This window comes from Saccopteryx leptura, chromosome 1 (assembly GCF_036850995.1).
Source record: "Saccopteryx leptura isolate mSacLep1 chromosome 1, mSacLep1_pri_phased_curated, whole genome shotgun sequence".
Lineage (NCBI taxonomy): Eukaryota > Metazoa > Chordata > Mammalia > Chiroptera > Emballonuridae > Saccopteryx > Saccopteryx leptura.
Genome location: NC_089503.1, coordinates 242,612,173 through 242,630,208, shown reverse-complemented (window position 1 = coordinate 242,630,208; position 18,036 = coordinate 242,612,173). Strand labels below are relative to the sequence as shown.

Genomic DNA, 18,036 nt, shown 5'->3' with positions numbered 1-18,036 from the left:
GATTAACTAATTTACCTAAAGTCACAGAGCTAATAAATGGTAGAGTCAGAATTTGAATCCATGTTGAGCTTAGACTTCCTCTTTAACAAATGTGCTCAAAATCTCTTCCATCTTACACATACCTCTCACCTCCAGAGCCTTCCCATTTTTGGTCGCCCTCTTCTGAGTATAGATGGTCACATTGCACATTCACTTTATTCTCATTCTAATATTTTTGTGGAGGCATAATATGGACCTCCCCATCTCATAAAAATATCTTAAATTGCCTGACCTGTGGTGGCGCAGTGGATAAAGCGTTGACCTGGAAATGCTGAGGTCGCCGGTTCGAAACCCTGGGCTTGCCTGGTCAAGGCACATATGGGAGTTGATGCTTCCAGCTCCTCTCCCTTTCTCTCTCTCTCTGTCTCTCTCCTCTCTCTCTCTCTCCTCTCTAAAATGAATAAATAAAATAAATTTAAAAAAATATCTTAAATTTTCTATGCTTTTTATTAAGTCTTATATTTTTACAAGCCCTCTATTTTCTATTCTTACTGGCTGCTAAAATCCTACCCAAAGCCAGAAACCAAGAGCTTCTTAATTAACCACTGCTTGTGAAAAGAAACTCTGGGGAGATGAGGATATTGACACAGGTGTAAGATGAGGCAGAAAATATTCACAAGAATGAAGATCCTTGGGTAAAAACATACTCATAACTGTTCTGTTCCCCATCTTAAATTTCCTTTTCTTCTTATTTTTTAACTTTTAATTGATTTTTAAAGAGAGAGAGAAAGAGAATAGAGAATTAGGAAGCTGCAACTCATAGTAGTTGTTCCCCAAATGTGCCTTGACCGGGCAAGCTTAGGGTTTTGAACCTGCAACCTCAGCATTCCAGGTTGATGCTTTATGCATTGCGCCACCACAAGTCCTGTTCCCCATTTTGTAAACATAAAAGTACCACCCAAGATTATTTATAGAAACATCAAAACTCCACAAGCTTAATGTTAGTCAAATGTCATCATTAATCTCAAAACCTTGCATATCAGTTAGTTGTCATGGGAAACAGCTTCCAACCTGAATCAGTAATTTCTCCCAGTGTGTAAATGGCCTGGATTCCTAGGCTTAAGCAAAAGAGCCCCAAACTCTGTATTTCTCTCTTGGCTAGTTGTGCCCACAGGAACGTCTGCATAATCACCTTTATGATATTAACTGCAACCTTTGTTCCATTTGGAGCCTCCCCTTTGGACTTCCAAGAGTCTAGTTTGAAGAGGGAGAGAATATTAGCATTTTTCCTCCTCTTTTCTACTACTATTACATTTGAGGTCATATGTATATTATTGATTGGCTAGATCACTAGAAGAATAGTTAGAACATTTAGGGAAAAGAAATAAAAATATTTTATTTTCAAAATTTTATCTTATTATATCTGTATATTCAACCAGTTAACTCAACATGTCCATAGGGTACTACTACTCAGGCATCTTGAGCTATTGAGTCCACAGCTGAGGTTGTCTGAATACACCCCCCACCTCCCCACCTCTCCAACCATGCTTCTCTTCTGGGTCCCAGTTTTAGTGAATGGCACCTCCATTTATCCCCAGGGCATGAGCCAGGAGTTTCCCAGTCCCTTCACCCATCCAGAGTTCTGACCCTTACTCATGCATCTCAAAAATCCTTTTTCTCTTCCCCATCTCACCTTCCTCTGCTTTGCATCATAAATTCTCACATCTCACTTTTGATGACTTCAGTAGCCACATTTGCCCCCTGAGTCTGGTTTGTCCTCTCCTCCAGTGATCGCCACATTGCTGCATGGTTAATCTTTCTGAAATGTAATCTGGTCAGATCACTCCCTGGCTTGAAATCCTTCAGGGCTCCTCATGAACTTCCAGGTTTAAAAAAGAAACAAACAAACAAACAAACACCTCTTAGGGTATGACCCCAAGTGTCTCCAGCTCCAAATCTGGTCTCCAGCTATACTGAGTCAATGGAAGTTCCCAGAGCAGTCAGGTTTTCTCATGTGTCCAGCACACACACACATTCCCCCTCTGCCAGAAAAGCCCTTCCCCCTCTTTCTTACTGGATTAGCAGCTCCTCATCCTTCAATGTGAAGCTCTGAATGCTGAACAGTGAATATGATATGTGAAAACTTCGTCTTTTGCACCACCATGTACTGTGCTACCTGCCCCAAACACTCCGTCTAACACCCTCAGTCTAGGTTATTCCTCCCCCAAGATCGTAGAATGCTGTCCCTTTTCCTGTCCCATCATGTATCTCTATGCACTGGAATTTTATGTCTTTTCCCCTGGAGTGTCAGCTCTATATCAATCCCCTACATGCTTAAGTGAGTGCTCAGAAATGTTTGGTAACTACGTAAGTGACAGGAAGGATAAACATCATTGCATATAGAATTCTGTCCATCCTCAGTGACAAAGAATATGCCAGTTGGGGGAGGGGAGTGAGGAGTAAGTGAAGGTAGGCAAAGGGGAGGAAGTGGTGATGGAAAGAGACTTTGCTTGGGACAGTGGGTGTATGACGCAGTGTGCCGGTGATGTTTTATGGAGTTGTACACTTGAAACCTGTGGGAGACAGGCTGTAAACTGACAAAGTCCTTACAGCCTAGGGCTTAGTTTAAGACTAAGTTCTTCTCCAGCCTTCTAATACTAAGATCTTCCACATACCCCTATAATACTAAGATCTTCTCAACACCCTTCTCAAAACTAAGTTTTTTGAGCCTGACCTGTGGTGGCGCAGTGGATAAAGCGTCGACCTGGAAATGCTGAGGTCGCCGGTTTGAAACCCTGGGCTTACCTGGTCAAGGCACATATGGGAGTTGATGCTTCCAGCTCCTCCCCCCTGTCTCTCTCTCTTCTCTCTCTCTCTGACTCTCTCTCTTTCCTCTCTAAAAAATGAATAAATAATACAAAAAAATTTTTTTAACTGTTGCATTTTTTTGACTGTTGCATGATGTGGGGTGGTGCACTCTTATGAGGAATCCCATTTATGCCTAAGATAAGTGGCTTTGTGTCAGAGACTTCTTTATTTGTATATTGGCTTAAAGGCTTTCATTGTCTATGCCAGGGGTCCCCAAACTACAGCCCACGGGCTGCATGTGGCCCCCTAAGGCCATTTATCCTGCCCCCACCACACTTCCAGAAGAGGCACCTCTTTTATTGGTGGTCAGTGAGAGGAGCATAGTTCCCATTGAAATACTGATCAGTTTGTTGATTTAAATTTACTTGATCTTTATTTTAAATATTGTATTTGTTCCTGTAAGGTCGGTGGATAATGAGGGATGGTCATGTGGGGAACTCAGACCCACGGGCTTTGGCTGGAACCGCCCACAATCAAGCCCACCAGAGGAAGCTTCCCAGGAACCATTTGGAAAGAAGCGGTCGTCTGCTAGCCAGTGAAATTTCACCACGTCATAGTAGCTCCACTTCCCTAGAGGGACCCTTTAAATATCTCCCACACGGTTTAATCCATGCAACTTCCCTGACCTCCATATCTCCTCCATCTTTCTTTCCTCGGGGCCAGGGAACCTTGCCGGGCGGGATGTGCATTCTGTACTCAATAAAGCCGTTTGCTATTCCACACTTTGTGGCTCCGGCCCGTTCCTTCCTTCTCAGCGGAGAAAAATACCTTACAGTTCTCATTTTGTTTTTTTACTTTAAAATAAGATATGTGCAGTGTGCATAGGGATTTGTTCATAGTTTTTTTATAGTCTGGCTCTCCAACAGTCTAAGGGACAGTGAACTGGCCCCCTGTGTAAAAAGTTTGGGGACCCCTGGTCTACACTATATAATAAAGCAAGACTGGGGGCTTTCTCTGATCTTGCCATTAGCATTGCAGAGGCCTCCCAATCCCATCCTCTTTTCTCAGTGAGTCTATTTTCTTAATTTTGCACCATTCTCCCTCAGGACCTGGAGTTACTAGCTGCTCTGGTTTGTGGCAAGTGGTGCCCGAACAGGGACCTGGGTACAAGAAAACTAAACTAAAGGCAGGTGATGAAACTCCCCAAGTTTGCATAGTGAATAAAGAAAGTTTTTGGGGAGAGTATAGTTGGGAGTAATAAATTATGAGACAGTTAGGGTCAAAAGTAAATGACCTTTTGGTAGAAATGTTTCCATATAAGAACAAATCGTTTGACGAGTATCAGGGTGAGCTAGAAATGAGGAGATGTGAATATGAGAAGACCTTAGAGTCTGAGGTTAACTCGGGAGAAAATGAGGGTATCACAGCTATGGCTGCCTTAACCATGGCACCTCTGCCACCCTCTGCTCCTTCTTATGCTCAACCCTCTTGTAAAGCCAATGGCCATGGCCAGAGCCACCATCAGAGCAGCCCAGCCCTTGCAGGTTCGCATTGGATTTGGACAGTCGGTAAAGAAACAACGGAGCCACAAACTGGTGGGCCATAGTCTTTAATCCTAGCTTGCACCTGGCGGGCAAGTAAAAACATACACTGGGCTCCAAAACCCACTCACATTCAGTGCTCACAAAGCCACTGACTTATCCGAGTTTCCTAGAATCAAAGGTTTCTAGCTCACCGCCTTATTCACCTCTGTTCCCCATCTCCTTCCTTATCCCAGATACAAACTCTACACAAACTGGCATCTCACTCAGCACTCCGCTATCTTGGCTGCTTCTCCTGGCCACATGGCCTCTTTCTGCTCTCTGCTCTGCTCTCTCCTCTAATGATAATCTCAGGAACCAAGAGAGGGCAAGCTCCCGTTCTGCCCCTATTTTATAGTGTAGAAATCCAAACCTTTAATCCAATATACAAAATAGGGAAGTCTCTAATACAAAGTCACTTCTCTGAGGCATGATTGGATTGTACCGCCCCACATCAAAAAGGGTGGGAAAGGCTTAATCCCAAAACCAAGCCCCAGGCTACAATGATCCTGCCTGCCCCCAACACACATTAATATCACCTGGGCAATGGCCTCCACGTGGGCAACGTTATCTTTTTCAAAGTGAGCATAATACATTTTATCTGCCCAACACCTCTGCTCCTCTGTACCCTTATCGGTTACTTTCAGAGTCTCTAGCTCAGGCCCTTGGAAATCCCAGCTCCAACAATCTTTAGATCAGGCTCGAAATATAGGGGAAACAATAAAAGGCTTTGCCTGTTTTTCTGTTGTAGAAAGACAGGACAATCAAGGGAATGTAGTGCGAGAGCATGAGCCTCTACCTTTTAAGACTCTGAAAGAATTTAAATTTGCTTGTGCTCAGTATGGGCCTACTGCCCCTTTTACACTTGGTTTATTAGATACTATTAGTGCAAAGGCTCTTCACCCAAGTGACTGGAAGGCAATTGCTCATACCTGTCTCTCCTCTGCGGGGTGATCATTTGTTATGGAAATCAGACTTTTATGAAAAGGCCACTGAGCAGGATGAGAGAAACCAGCAAGAGCAGGTTGCTATTACTGCTGATATGTTAACTGGAGAAGGACAATATGCCCCTATGGTGGCTCAATTAGAGTATCAACTAATTACTTATCAAATGATTAACCAGATAGCCACACAGGTATGGAAATGCCTGCCTACTACAGGAGCCAAAACAGAGGAATTGAGCAAAATTAGGCAAGGCGTTGATGAGCCATTTCAAGAATTTGTTTCTCGGCTAATTCAAGCAGTTGATAGAATAGTGATAGACAAAAAGGTAGGAAGGGTTTTAGTAAAACAGTTAGCATATGAAAATGCTAATTCTATTTGCCAGGCTGCACTTCGGCCTCACGGCAAGAAGGGAGATACAGAGGACTATATCAGAATATGTACTGATATTGGGACTTTGTACATGCAAGGTCTTGCTATTGCCACAGCGCTTAGGGGAGGCTTCCAGGATACTTTGATAAAATGCAAAACAAACGTGTTGGGCAGATAAAATATATTATGCTCACTTTGTTAAAGATGGCACTGCCCACATGGAGGCCATCGCCCAGGTGATATTAATGTGTGTTGGGGTCAGGCTGTGGGCAGGCAGGATCCTTGTAGCCTGGGGCTTGGTTTTGGGACTAAGCCTTTCCCACTCTTTTTGATGTGGGGTGGTACAATCCCATCATGACTCAGATAAGTGACTTTGTATTAGAGACTTCCCCATTTTGTATATTGGATTAAGGGTTTTTGGTTTTCTACACTATAAAATGTGGACAGAACAGGAGCTTGCTCTCTTAGTTCCTGAGATTAGCATTAAGAGGAGAGAGCAGAGAGCAGAGAAAGGCCATGTGGAGGAAGCCAGGGGAAGCAGACAAGATGGTGGAGTGCTGAGTGAGATGCCAGTTTGTGCAGAGTTTGTGCGGGAAGAAGGAAGGAGATGGGGAACAGAGGTGAATAAGTCTGGTGAGCTAGGAACCTTTGATTCTAGGAAACTCGGATAAGTCAGTAGCTTTGTGAGCACTGAATGTGAGTGGGTTTTGGAGCCCCGTGTGTGTTTTTACTTGCCCGCTGGGTGCAAGCTAGGATTAAAGATGATGGTCTACCAGTTTTTGGCTCCTTTGTTTCTTTACCGACTGTCCGAATCCAATGCAAACCTGCATGGGCCAGGTTGCTGTGATAGTGGCCCTGGCCACTGGCTTTACAAAACGAAAGAAGGAGGGTGAGGGAAGTACTTCCGCCCATAGATCTTGTTTCCAATGCGGGGGTGTGGGACATTTTGCTAAAAGTTGCCCTACTCCCCCTGGATGTCAGTCTCAACCTCCCCTTCAAGGGCAGCCAGCTCCTAAAACTCTAGACCTCTGCCCATGCTGTAGGAGAGGGAAACATTGGGCAAATGAGTGTAAATCTAAATACACTGCTGAAGGACAGGTATATTTAGATTTACCTAAATCTAAATGACAATTTAGATTTACCTAAATCTGAATGGACAATGGGGCCTTCCCCGGCCCCTTCAAACAATAGGGGCAATGTTATGTTTCCTCAGCAAATGCTGATTCCAGCAGGCCAAACATTGCCCAACTATCCCGAGCAACAGCAGGCAGCACAGGAGTGGACCTCAGTCCCACCTATTCTTTGAAAGAATCAGGACTTTATATAGCCCCTGAAGAGATACAGCAGTCCTTGCCTTTCTCTTATTTAGGACAAATTATTGAGGGTCAACAAATTCGTCCACAAAAATTAGAAATCAGGATGGATCATTTGCAAACTTTAAATGATTTTCAGGAATTGTTAGGAGACATTAATTGGCTTAGACCTTTTTTGAAATTAACTACCGGGGAACTGAAACCACTTTTTGATATTCTTAAAGGTTCGGCTGAACCAGCTTCCTCTTGGCAACTTACAGCTGCAGGACAGCTGTTATAAAGTATATTACCGCCTGACCAGGTGGTGGTGCAGTGGATAGAGTGTCAGACTGGGATGCCAAGGACCCAGGTTCGAGACCCTGAGGTCGCCAGCTTGAGCACTGGCTCATCTGGTTTGAGCAAAAGCTTCACCAGCTTGGACCCAAGGTTGCTGGCTCCAGCAAGGGGTTACTTGGTTTGCTGAAGGCCCGCAGTCAAGGCACATATGAGAAAGCAATCAATGAACAATTAAGGTGTCGCAATGTGCAATGAAAAACTAATGATTGATGCTTCTCATCTCTCCGTTATTGTCTGTCTGTCCCTGTCTATCCTTCTCTCTGACTCTCTCTGTCTCTGTAAAAAAAAAAAAAAAAAAAAAAGTATATTACCTTAATTCCGCGGGTCACGTAGAGACACCAAGGCAGGATACAGAAGAAATATTAGGAGGAGATTTATTAATAAGCCGGCTACATATGACTTACATAGGGTATAGCTAACCCAAATTGTGCAGCCTCAAATATAGCTCTGAAGCTAGTTATATAGACTTGATCACATACAGGTTGAGGGAAAAAGAGGGGGAGCATGACACAATAGTCAATTATTAACAAGCTTACAACATTTATCTATAGGATCTATTAAAAGAAAAAAACAGTCCTACATACCAAAACTTACAAGGTAACACAGTAGCGATAAATGTTGTTTTACATATCAAAGATATTCCCAAATCTTCTAGGGTCCTTGCCACGACAGTGAAATGTTTTAGCTTAGGATAAGGAAATAGTTCCAGAATGCAGGTTTTGCAGGCAAGAGAAGTGGGCTCGTGATTCCTTTGTTTAGAGGTATATGTCACTCTCAGGACTCCAGGAGGGGAGGAAGAGCCAAAATCAGTATAGGATATGTAAACATTGTCTCCTAAAGGTTCTTATGGAAGGGGAAGAGAAAGTTTTCAGATAACCTTTGTCTACTTTGCTGTCTAGCAAGTGGCCTTCCAGAGAACTATAGTTAAACTATGATCAGTTACTAACTTTTGGGTTTGTTTTTTTTTCTTTTCAGAAAGGAGGGGTAAGGGGGCCTGACTCTTCCTTTTAAAACACTACTGTTAATTTTTGCAATTCTTCGGCACCTTATCACACAGCCAGCTTTACAGCTTGTAGAAAAGGCCTTGCAGCAAGCATAAGAATAATGCATAAACCCTGAAGAACCAATTGCCTTACTAATTTGTCCCTCAAGCTACGCTCCAACAGGACTATTGTGGCAAGCTTCAGGTCCTATTGAATGGATTCATTTAGTTGTTACTCCTAAGAAAGTCTTATCTCAATATTTTGATCTTGTCGCTTCCTTGATTGTCAAAGAGCGTAGATGACTTTTACAGCTTATAGGTTTTGAGCCTCAATTTATTGTTGTTCCTTTTTCAAAAGATCAACAACAATGGCTCTGGGAAATGTTACATCCCAGGAGACGGACCACAGCAGACACAAAGTAAATTTTATAAGTTTTATTGCAAACCTGTGCAGGGACTGCAGGCAACCCGTACAGGAGAACACTGCAGCCCCCCAAACCTGCGCAGGGACTGCAGGTAACCCCCACAGGGGAACACTGCAGCCCCCTAAACCTGCGCAGGGACTGCAGGTAACCCACACAGGGGAACACTGCAGCCCCCCAAACCTGTGCAGGGACTGCAGGTAACCCCCACAGGGGAACACTGCAGCCCCCCAAACCTGCGCAGGGACTGCAGGTAACCCACACAGGGGAACACTGCAGCCCCCCCAAACCTGCGCAGGGACTGCAGGTAACCCACACAGGGGAACACTGCAGCCCCCCAAACCTGCACAGGGACTGCAGGTAACCCCCATAGGGGAACACTGCAGCCCCCCAAACCTGTGCAGGGACTGCAGGTAACCCACTCAGGGGAACACTGCAGCCCCACAAACCTGCGCAGGGACTGCAGGCAACCCACGCAAGGGAGCACTGCAGCCCCGAGCTTCTAAAATGGCTCCTTTTTTAGGGTGGCTATCTAGGTTGAGCAAGCATTATACAGAAGCTGATGTGGCTGTTAGCTATTGGCTAGGGAGGTCATGCGCAGTTCCGGGGGGGGGGGGTATTGCTCAGTGGAGAATTTCAAACATAAACTTCTGATAAGGGTCTCTGACTCATAAAATGCAGGATGTTGCTGAACTCTTTGTTTTTGGTGTCACAGGGGCCCTATCAGCACTCCCTGTTCCTTCAATAGTTACACTCTTAGCAGCCCCAGCATATCAGCACTCCCTGAATCTAACAGGAAACTTCCACAAAATGGCAATTGCTTTTGCAAATTTGACAGGTCAAATTGATTCTCACTAACCAGCTGATAAAATAGTACAATTTTCATTAGTTACTACATTTGTCTTTCCTAAGACAATTGTTAATGAGCCCATTCCTCTTTTTTTTTTTAATTTATTCATATTTTTAGAGTAGAGGGAGAGACAGAGAGAGAGAAAGGAGAGACAGAGAGAGAAGGGGGGGGGAGCTGGAAGCATCAACTCCCATATATGCCTTGACCAGGCAAGCCCAGGGTTTCGAACCGGCAACCTCAGCATTTCCAGGTCGACGCTTTATCCACTGCACCACCACAGGTCAGGCTAATGAGCCCATTCCTGAAGCACCTACAGTCTTTACTGATGGGTCCAGCTCAGGAACAGCAGGCTTAATAATTGATGGACAAGTTTATACTGAAACAGTCACCTTAAAATCAGCTCAAAGGGTAGAATTACATGCCATTGGTGTGGCTTTTCAGCATTTGCCATGTTCCTCCTTTAATTTGTATACAGACAAAAATATTTACTTATGGTTGTTTCCACTATAGAGATTGCTGTCTTTTTTTTTTTTTTTTTTTTTTTTTACAGAGACAGAGAGAGAGTCAGACAGACAGGAACGGAGAGATGAGAAGCATCAATCATTAGTTTTTCGTTGCGCATTGCGACACCTTAGTTGTTCATTGATTGCTTTCTCATATGTGCCTTGACTGCGGGCCTTCAGCAGACTGAATAACCCCTTGCTCGAGCCAGCGACCTTGGGTCCAAGCTGGCGAGCTTTTTGCTCAAACCAGATGAGCCAGCGCTCAAACTGGCAACCTCGGGGTCTCGAACCTGGGTCTTCTGCATCCCAGTCTGACGCTCTATCCACTGCGCAACCGCCTGGTCAGGCCCCATCCACTTTTCTTGGTGAGTCTATTTTCTTAACTCGGTGCCGTTCTCCCTCAGGACCTGAAATTAATAGTTGCACTGGTTCGCAGCAGAAACCTGTATGGTTTTTTTCTTCTTCTTCTTCTTCTTATTGGCGGGGGTGCCGGAAAAAGAAGGGGCGGGGAGGATGCGAGGGGGGAGGTGAAAAGGAAATAATTAAAGTGAAAATGGAATCTCCGCCAGGGGAGTGGGGGAAACGGGGTTGAGGATGGGTAAAAAGGGGAAGGAGTTGCGGACCGCGAAGAATCGTTGGGAGGACTCAGAGACTCGGAGGGATAAGCAGGGCGAGAGGGGCCAAAGAGTTAACGGAAAAAGAGGCCGAAGAAGGAAGCCTCAGGGCGCAGAGGAGAAGGGACCGTGCGCAGGGAGCGGAGGGGGCGGCCGAGCCCAGAAACCTGTATGGTTTTGTGAACCAATATCACCCTAATATTCAGCAAAAAAATAAAATAAAGAACGCTGTGCTGCCACCACTTCCCCCCCCCCCCCAAAAAAAAAAAAGAAAGAATATGCCAGTGGGTTTGGGAAGTTGGTCTGAACTAACTTAATGTCTTAGCAATGTTCCTTGAATCAATGTTTGGTGAGTGCTATAGACAATGCTTGTGTCTCACTCTCAAATTCATATGGTGAGGTACTAAGCCCCTCCTCACTGTAATAGTATTTGGAGGTGGGGCCTTTGGAGGATAATTAGGTTTAGATAAATTCATGAGGTGAGGTCTTAGTCCAAAGGGATTAATGCCCTTATAAGAATAGACACAAGAGAGAGCATTCTCTCCTACCCATCTCTTTGTCCTTTGAGGACACAGTGAGAAGGCAGCTATCTGTAAGCTAGGAAGAGAGCTCTCAATAAGGATCAACCATGCCAGCCCCCTGACCTTGGACTTCTAGACTCCAGAATTGTGTTGTTGTTTAAGCCACCCTGTCTACAGTACTTTGTTATGGCATCTAAGATATTGACCAGCTCTGAGAGTGGTCAACTCCAGCACAGGGGAAGGAAGGGTAGTACTGCGGACCAGCATGGCTAGTAGTTCCAGGTCCTGAGTGGGAACGGCGTGGAATGAAGAAATAAACTTAGAGAAAAAAGATGGGATCGGGAGGTCTCTTTGCAACGCAAAGATGGTTTGCAAAAATCGAGTCTCCACCCCCCAAAAGCTATATTTATAGGGCAGAGTAAAGTCATTAGCAAATCAAAGAGATCATTAAAACAAAGTCACATTTCCAAGGCAACCCAAGAATTCTCCCAAGTGCAGAAAACCCTCTGCACCCTACATAACATCTTAACTTCACAAAACAAAGGATGAAAAGAAAACTGCCTCCAGTCTCTCTGAGGGACATGGGGGAGAGGACCAGTAAAAACAATCCAGCATCAGTGCTCGCTTCGGCAGCACATATATAAATATTAAAATTGGAATGATACAGAGAAGATTAGCATGGCCCCTGCGCAAGGATGACACGCAAATTTGTGAAGCGTCCCATATTAAAAAAAAAAAAATCCAGCATCACAGCTAACATGGAGGTATGGAGAAAAACTTAGCCTTTAGCAACTTAACCAAGTAAGTGAGGTGGGGGGTTGGGCATACTGTCAGCTTACTGCCAGTCTCCCACACCTCTGTCCCTCAAAAGTCTAAACTGCAAGGACCCTGTTGGCTTGTGGTTCCCAACAGGGAGGAAAAGAACCAGAAGGAAATCAAGGAGTTTTTCTTCCCATATACCTTCTCATTCTTGTATTTACCTGTTTCCTAATAGCTTACTTCTCTTTTTTTAATTGGATTTTTGGGGGTGATACTGGTTAACATAATTATACAGGTTTTAGGTGCCCAATTCTACAACACATCTCTGTATCCTATATTGAGATAGGAAACCCCCCTTTTACTGAGAGGCTTAAAAGGCATTTTATGATTTAGGCCAAGCATTCAGAGAGATTTTGTAAATATGATTTTTATACTTGTGTGTGATTTACACCAGCTCAAGATGGCCAATCGCATTCCTGCTTAGGAAGGCCTGTTATATTGTAAATGGGGAGGTTTTTGAAGGAGGATGGAGACTCGGACCCTCTCCCGGACCCTCTCCGTTCCCCACACCTGTGAGGAAAAAGGTAAACAGCCAGGAATGTGGGAGGGGGAAGGGAGATTTGAGTAGCCCTTTCTTCTCCCCTTTCTTTCTCCTTAATGGATGATTTACAAACGCTTATCCTCTGAGGTCGTGTAAGCCCTCTCCCATCCTGAAATTGTGTGAGTGTGATTGACGTATGTACCTCTAGACAAAGGAATCAGAGACCCGTGTATGTGAACTTGTGTTCTGTAAAGGGTATGTAAGATGTCAGAAATCTAATTTTGGGAGCACGTGTCTTTGGAGCTACTGGCCCCACGTGCTCCACTGGCTTTTATTAATAAATTCTCTTTTCCTCTTATAGTTATCTGAGTGTCAATCCTCACTGGGTTGCTTTCCTGCTACTCTACTGTATATTTACCCCCCAAGTCAAGCCTTCGTCCATCACCCCATACCCTCCTCCACCGCACCTCACAGGAAAGCACCATATTGTTGTTCATGTCCTTGAGTTTTTTCTCTCTTTCTTTGTCCCTTTTTGCTCAATATTTCTACCCCCTCATTCAGCCCCACCCCCAACAGCTGTCAGTCTGCTCTCTATCTATGAGTCTGTCTCTATTTTGCTTGTTAGTTCATTTTGTTCATTAGATGCCACACATGAATGAAATCACATGGTGCTTGTCTTTCTCTGACTGGCTTATTTCACTTAGCATAATGCTCTACAGGTTCATCCAAGCTGTGATACATTTACACAATGGAATACTATGTGACCATAAAAAAAGAAGGAAATCTTACCTAATAGCTTCTGTTTTGGTAACTAAAAATGCACGACTCTCCAAACCAGACTCCATTCCCTCCATCATTCAGTGGACTGGTCTAAAATCTGAGCTCATCTGTAATGGAACGACCCACTTCCCCTGGCCCAACACCTCGGGCACCTCTGCCTGAGAGTGCAGAGGAACCACAGATGCTGCGTTGGCAAGCTTCTCAAAATGTGGGGATGCCTCTGCGCCATCTAATTCCAGCGAGAGGACTTCAGACAAACAGCCTGGGTTTTTTGTTTTGTTTTGTTTTGTTTTAATACAGCTGTAGCTTTCAGGACATTCTTCCTAATATTGGGACAAAACTGGACAACAATTTGCCCCCTTTTTTTTCCATAGAGCTTACCATCTACTGGGGAAGGTTGACAACGAGTAAGTAATTAAAGCTCTTGCAAAGGGTGACCAAGGCCATTCAGGGTCTATGCAGGCTACTGTGACAAAGAACGCAGGGCGGTGGTGTGGAGCACCCTACTCTCATAGTGTAGTCAGAGAAGCTTCATCTGGAGAGGTGATTTTAAACGGAAACTTCAGGGATCGGAAGAGCCACTCTTATGGGGAACTAGTGGAAGAGCCTTCCAGGTAGAGGGAAAAGCAAGTGCCAAGGCACTGAAGTGTTTGGGGAACTGAGAAAAAAGTACGGTGGCTGGACATAGTGGGAAGTGGGTGAAAGTGATCCAGGATGAGGTTGGAGAGTTGGTGTCTTATTAGTGCAATAAGAGGCCATTGAGGGGCCTGACCTGTGGTGGCCAGTGGCTAAAGCGTCAACCTGGAAATTCTGAGGTCGCCGGTTCAAAACCCTGAGCTTGCCTGGTCAAGGCACATATGGGAGTTGATGCTTCCTGCTCCCCCCCCCCTATAATGAATAAATAAAATCTTTAATAATAAAAAATAAATAAATAAAAAAGAGGCCATTGAGGAATTTAAACTGGAGGATGACACGGTCTGATTTTTAGTTTCAGGGATCACTCTGGCTGGATCATTAAAAAAACAACCTGTCGGCCCTGGCCGGTTGGCTCAGCGATAGAGCGTCGGCCTGGCGAGGGGGGGACCCGGGTTCGATTCCCGGCCAGGGCACATAGGAGAAGCGCCCATTTGCTTCTCCACCCCCCCCTTCCTCTCTGTCTCTCTCTTCCCCTCCCGCAGCCAAGGCTCCATTGGAGCAAAGATGGCCCGGGCGCTGGGGATGGCTCCTTGGCCTCTGCCCCAGGCGCTAGAGTGGCTCTGGTTGCAGCAGAGCGACGCCCTGGAGGGGCAGAGCACCGCCCCCTGGTGGGCAGAGCGTCGCCCCTGGTGAGCGTGCCGGGTGGATCCCGGTTGGGCGCATGCGGGAGTCTGACTGTCTCTCCCTGTTTCCAGCTTCAGAAAAATACAAAACAAAACAAAACAAAACAAAACAAAAAAAAACAACCTGTCATGCCTTTGCAACAAATGATGCTGGAACAATTGGGCATCTGTAGGCAGAAGAAGGAGAAGGAGGCAGAGGGAAGGAGGAGGAAGGAAAGGAGGAGAGGAGAAGAAAAGAATCTTTACTTAAACCTCACCTTATACAAAGGTTAACTCAAATCATAACATCATCTTCATCTGGATATATACCCCAATAAATATATATCTGTGCACCAAAAGACATGCATACAATTGTTTATAGCAGCATTATCTGTAAGAGCCAAACTGGTAAACCACCCCAATGTCCATCAACAGCAGAAAGGCTAAGTAAATGGTGGTATATTTATACAGTGGAACACTATACGGCAGGGTCACTGCCCGCACCAAGTGGGAGCAAAGAAGCTTGACACAAACAATAATACTGCAAAATTCTATGCATATAGAGCTCACAGCCTGACCAGGCGGTGGCACAGTGGATAGAGCGTCAGACTGGGATGCAGAGGACCCAGGTTCGAGACCCCTGTGGTTGCCAGCTTGAGCGCGGGCTCATCTGGTTTGAGCAAAAGCTCACCAGCTTGAACCCAAGGTCGCTGGCTCCAGCAAGGGGTTACTTGGTCTGCTGAAGGTTCGCGGTCAAGGTACATATGAGAAAGCAATCAATGAACAACTAAGGTGTTGGAACGCGCAATGAAAAACTAATGATTGATGCTTCTCATCTCTCTCCGTTCCTGTCTGTCTGTCCCTGTCTATCCCTCTCTCTGACTCTCTCTCTGTCTCTGTAAAAAAAAAAAAAAAAAAAAAGCTCACAAACAGGCAAAATGAAATTGTAGTGTTTATGGGGGTGTGCTTAACTGGAAAAATTTTTGAAAAAGCCACCAAAGTGATAAGCATACAAATCAGGTTTGTTGTCACTTGGGAGGAAGGGAGCAGGAAGTGACTGGGAGAATGTGGGGGCTCCTGGAGAGCTAACAGTCTAGCTCTCAATCTGGGTGATGTTACATGAGGGTTCTCTCTGATAAATCACTGAGCTGAACACTTTGTTTTGAGTGATTTCTGTATTTTTATAATATTTTATAATAAATGAGCTTTATTTAAAAAAAGAAAAGTAAAAGAAGAAGAAGGTATGTGATAGAAGGTGTACCTGGAAGCTTTAGTGACCTGAACAGTGGACATAGTGAATGGGCTCTGGTTGTGAATTTGATCCTGCTAATGAGAGGTACTTGGTGCAATTAGGAAGGCAGAAGGGAGATGCCCCCTCAATCCTGCCTCCTCACCTGTGTCCCCTGGCAAGCAGAGTTGTGTGGAGGATTTGGGGGTTTCCACAGCTGTGGTCTAGAGCCTATTCATTCACTTCGTGGGCATTGAAAGAGATCTAAGGTGGCAGTGATGGTCTCTAACTTCTGGATCATAATTACACTGTCAATGTCCTCGGACCTGACATTTCAGTCTCCATCTCCTGCCTGGCAGTGGGCACGGAGAGTGAATAATGCAAACAGTAATATGGTCTACCAAAGTACCCTAGAAATTTCCATAACTATGTAACAAAGCTCATCTTGGCAAACAACAGGAAAAACATGGATTCAAATGTAAAACGTATCATATAAAACTTTTAGGAAAAATGTAAAACATAAAACTATGGAACTTTTAGAAACAGCCTGGTGCTACTTGGGGAAAAACTTCAGACCCAAGGGCTAGGTGAAGAGTTTATAGACTTGACACTAAAAGCATGCTCTGTAAAAAGAAAAAAAATTGACCAACTGAACCTCATCACAATGAAAAACTTCTGTTCTGCAACAAACCTTGTGAAGAGGGTGAAAAGACAAGCCGCAGACTAGGAGAAAATATTTGTGAACCACATGTCTGCAAGGATTTGTATCTAGACTATTACATAAAAAACTCTCAAAATTCAACAGTAGAGAAAACAAACAACCTGGACAGAAAATGGGCAAAAGACATCATAATAAGCTGGATAATGGCCCCCAAAGACATCAGGTTCTAATTGTTGTAATTGGTAAATATTTGCTCATTTGGAAATAGTCTTTGCAGAGGGGATTAAGTAAAAGGCTGTTGAGATGGAATGATTATCATGGATTATCTGGGGAACCCTAAATGCAATCACAGGTGTCCTTTTAAGAGGAAGCAGAGGAGATCTGACACAAACACCCGAAGAGGAGGCAATGTGAAGATGAGAGAGAATGGAAGAGACTGACCTTGAAGATATGGCCTGTGGCCACAAACCAAGGCATGCTGGCATGCACCAGAAACTGGAAAAGGCAAAGAATACATCATCCCCTCACACTATTCCGTACAGCTCCAAACACCTGCTAAAGATTGCTGCTGCCTCTCAGGCAATGTGACTATCATGTTTGCCCTTTTCACTTAATCTCACAAAGAAACTAGCTTTGGCCTAATTTTTGTCATCCTCTTCATGTGTGCACTTGAGGGGAAATAATAAAACATGGGCAAACATAACACCTTGTTATAGAATTACTTTTGGCTTCAAACTGCTCCTTCTTCCCTAGGGACAGTTTAGATGAATGATGATCATGAGATGGAAATGAGAAAACAGAAGTGCGACCATCAGTGAACTCGAACAGGTGCTCTGCTTGCCTTTCTAAAACTGAGGATCTGGGAGCAGGACAGTGCAGCCGCGGAGCAAAGCGGGAGCTGGGAAGCTGTCCACACAGCTGCCTGTTAGGAAGGCTGGACTCCACCAGTCTTCACTCATCATCCTCAAAGGCTAAAGATTTCCACTTTCAGCTCTCTGACTTTTCCTGCCCCCCTCCCCCATACAAAGAGAAACTTTGCTGGTTCTGGGAATATGGGACTTAAAAAACAAGAAATGCTTTGGAAAATGTGCTGGGATCGGAGTGATCTGTAATTGATGAGTTGCTTCCTCCACTGTGGTCCAGAGAGCTGAGAAGCTGTGACAGGGAATTCTAACCCTTCCTCAGGGAAGACGCCTACTTAATGCCTCACAAAGATGAGTAGTCCATCCTCTGTGATTGTGTAAGACTTCTGGGCTGGCCCTGACATCTGGCTATAATTTCAGCACTGTGGCGTTGATTTTGCTCCACTATGCTGTTTGCTTTCTAAGCCAGCCAGAAAACTTTTTTTTTTTTTGTGGCAGAGACAGGGAGAGTCAGAGAGAAGGACAGATAGGGACAGAGAGACAGGAAGGGAGAGAGATGAGAAACATCAATTCTTCGTTGCAGCTCCTTAGTTCTTCATTGATTGATTTTTCATATGTGTCTTGATGGGGGTGGGAGGTGGGGGAGGGGAGGCGCTACAGCAGACCGAGTGTAGCAACCTTGCT

The 18,036-nt window shown here is 44.7% G+C and overlaps 1 pseudogene; it reads left to right on the top strand.

Annotated features, from left to right (window-relative positions):
- The first annotated feature begins 11,839 nt into the window (after positions 1–11,839).
- Positions 11,840–11,952, top strand: LOC136390237 (U6 spliceosomal RNA; annotated as a pseudogene).
- The last annotated feature ends 6,084 nt before the right edge of the window (positions 11,953–18,036 follow it).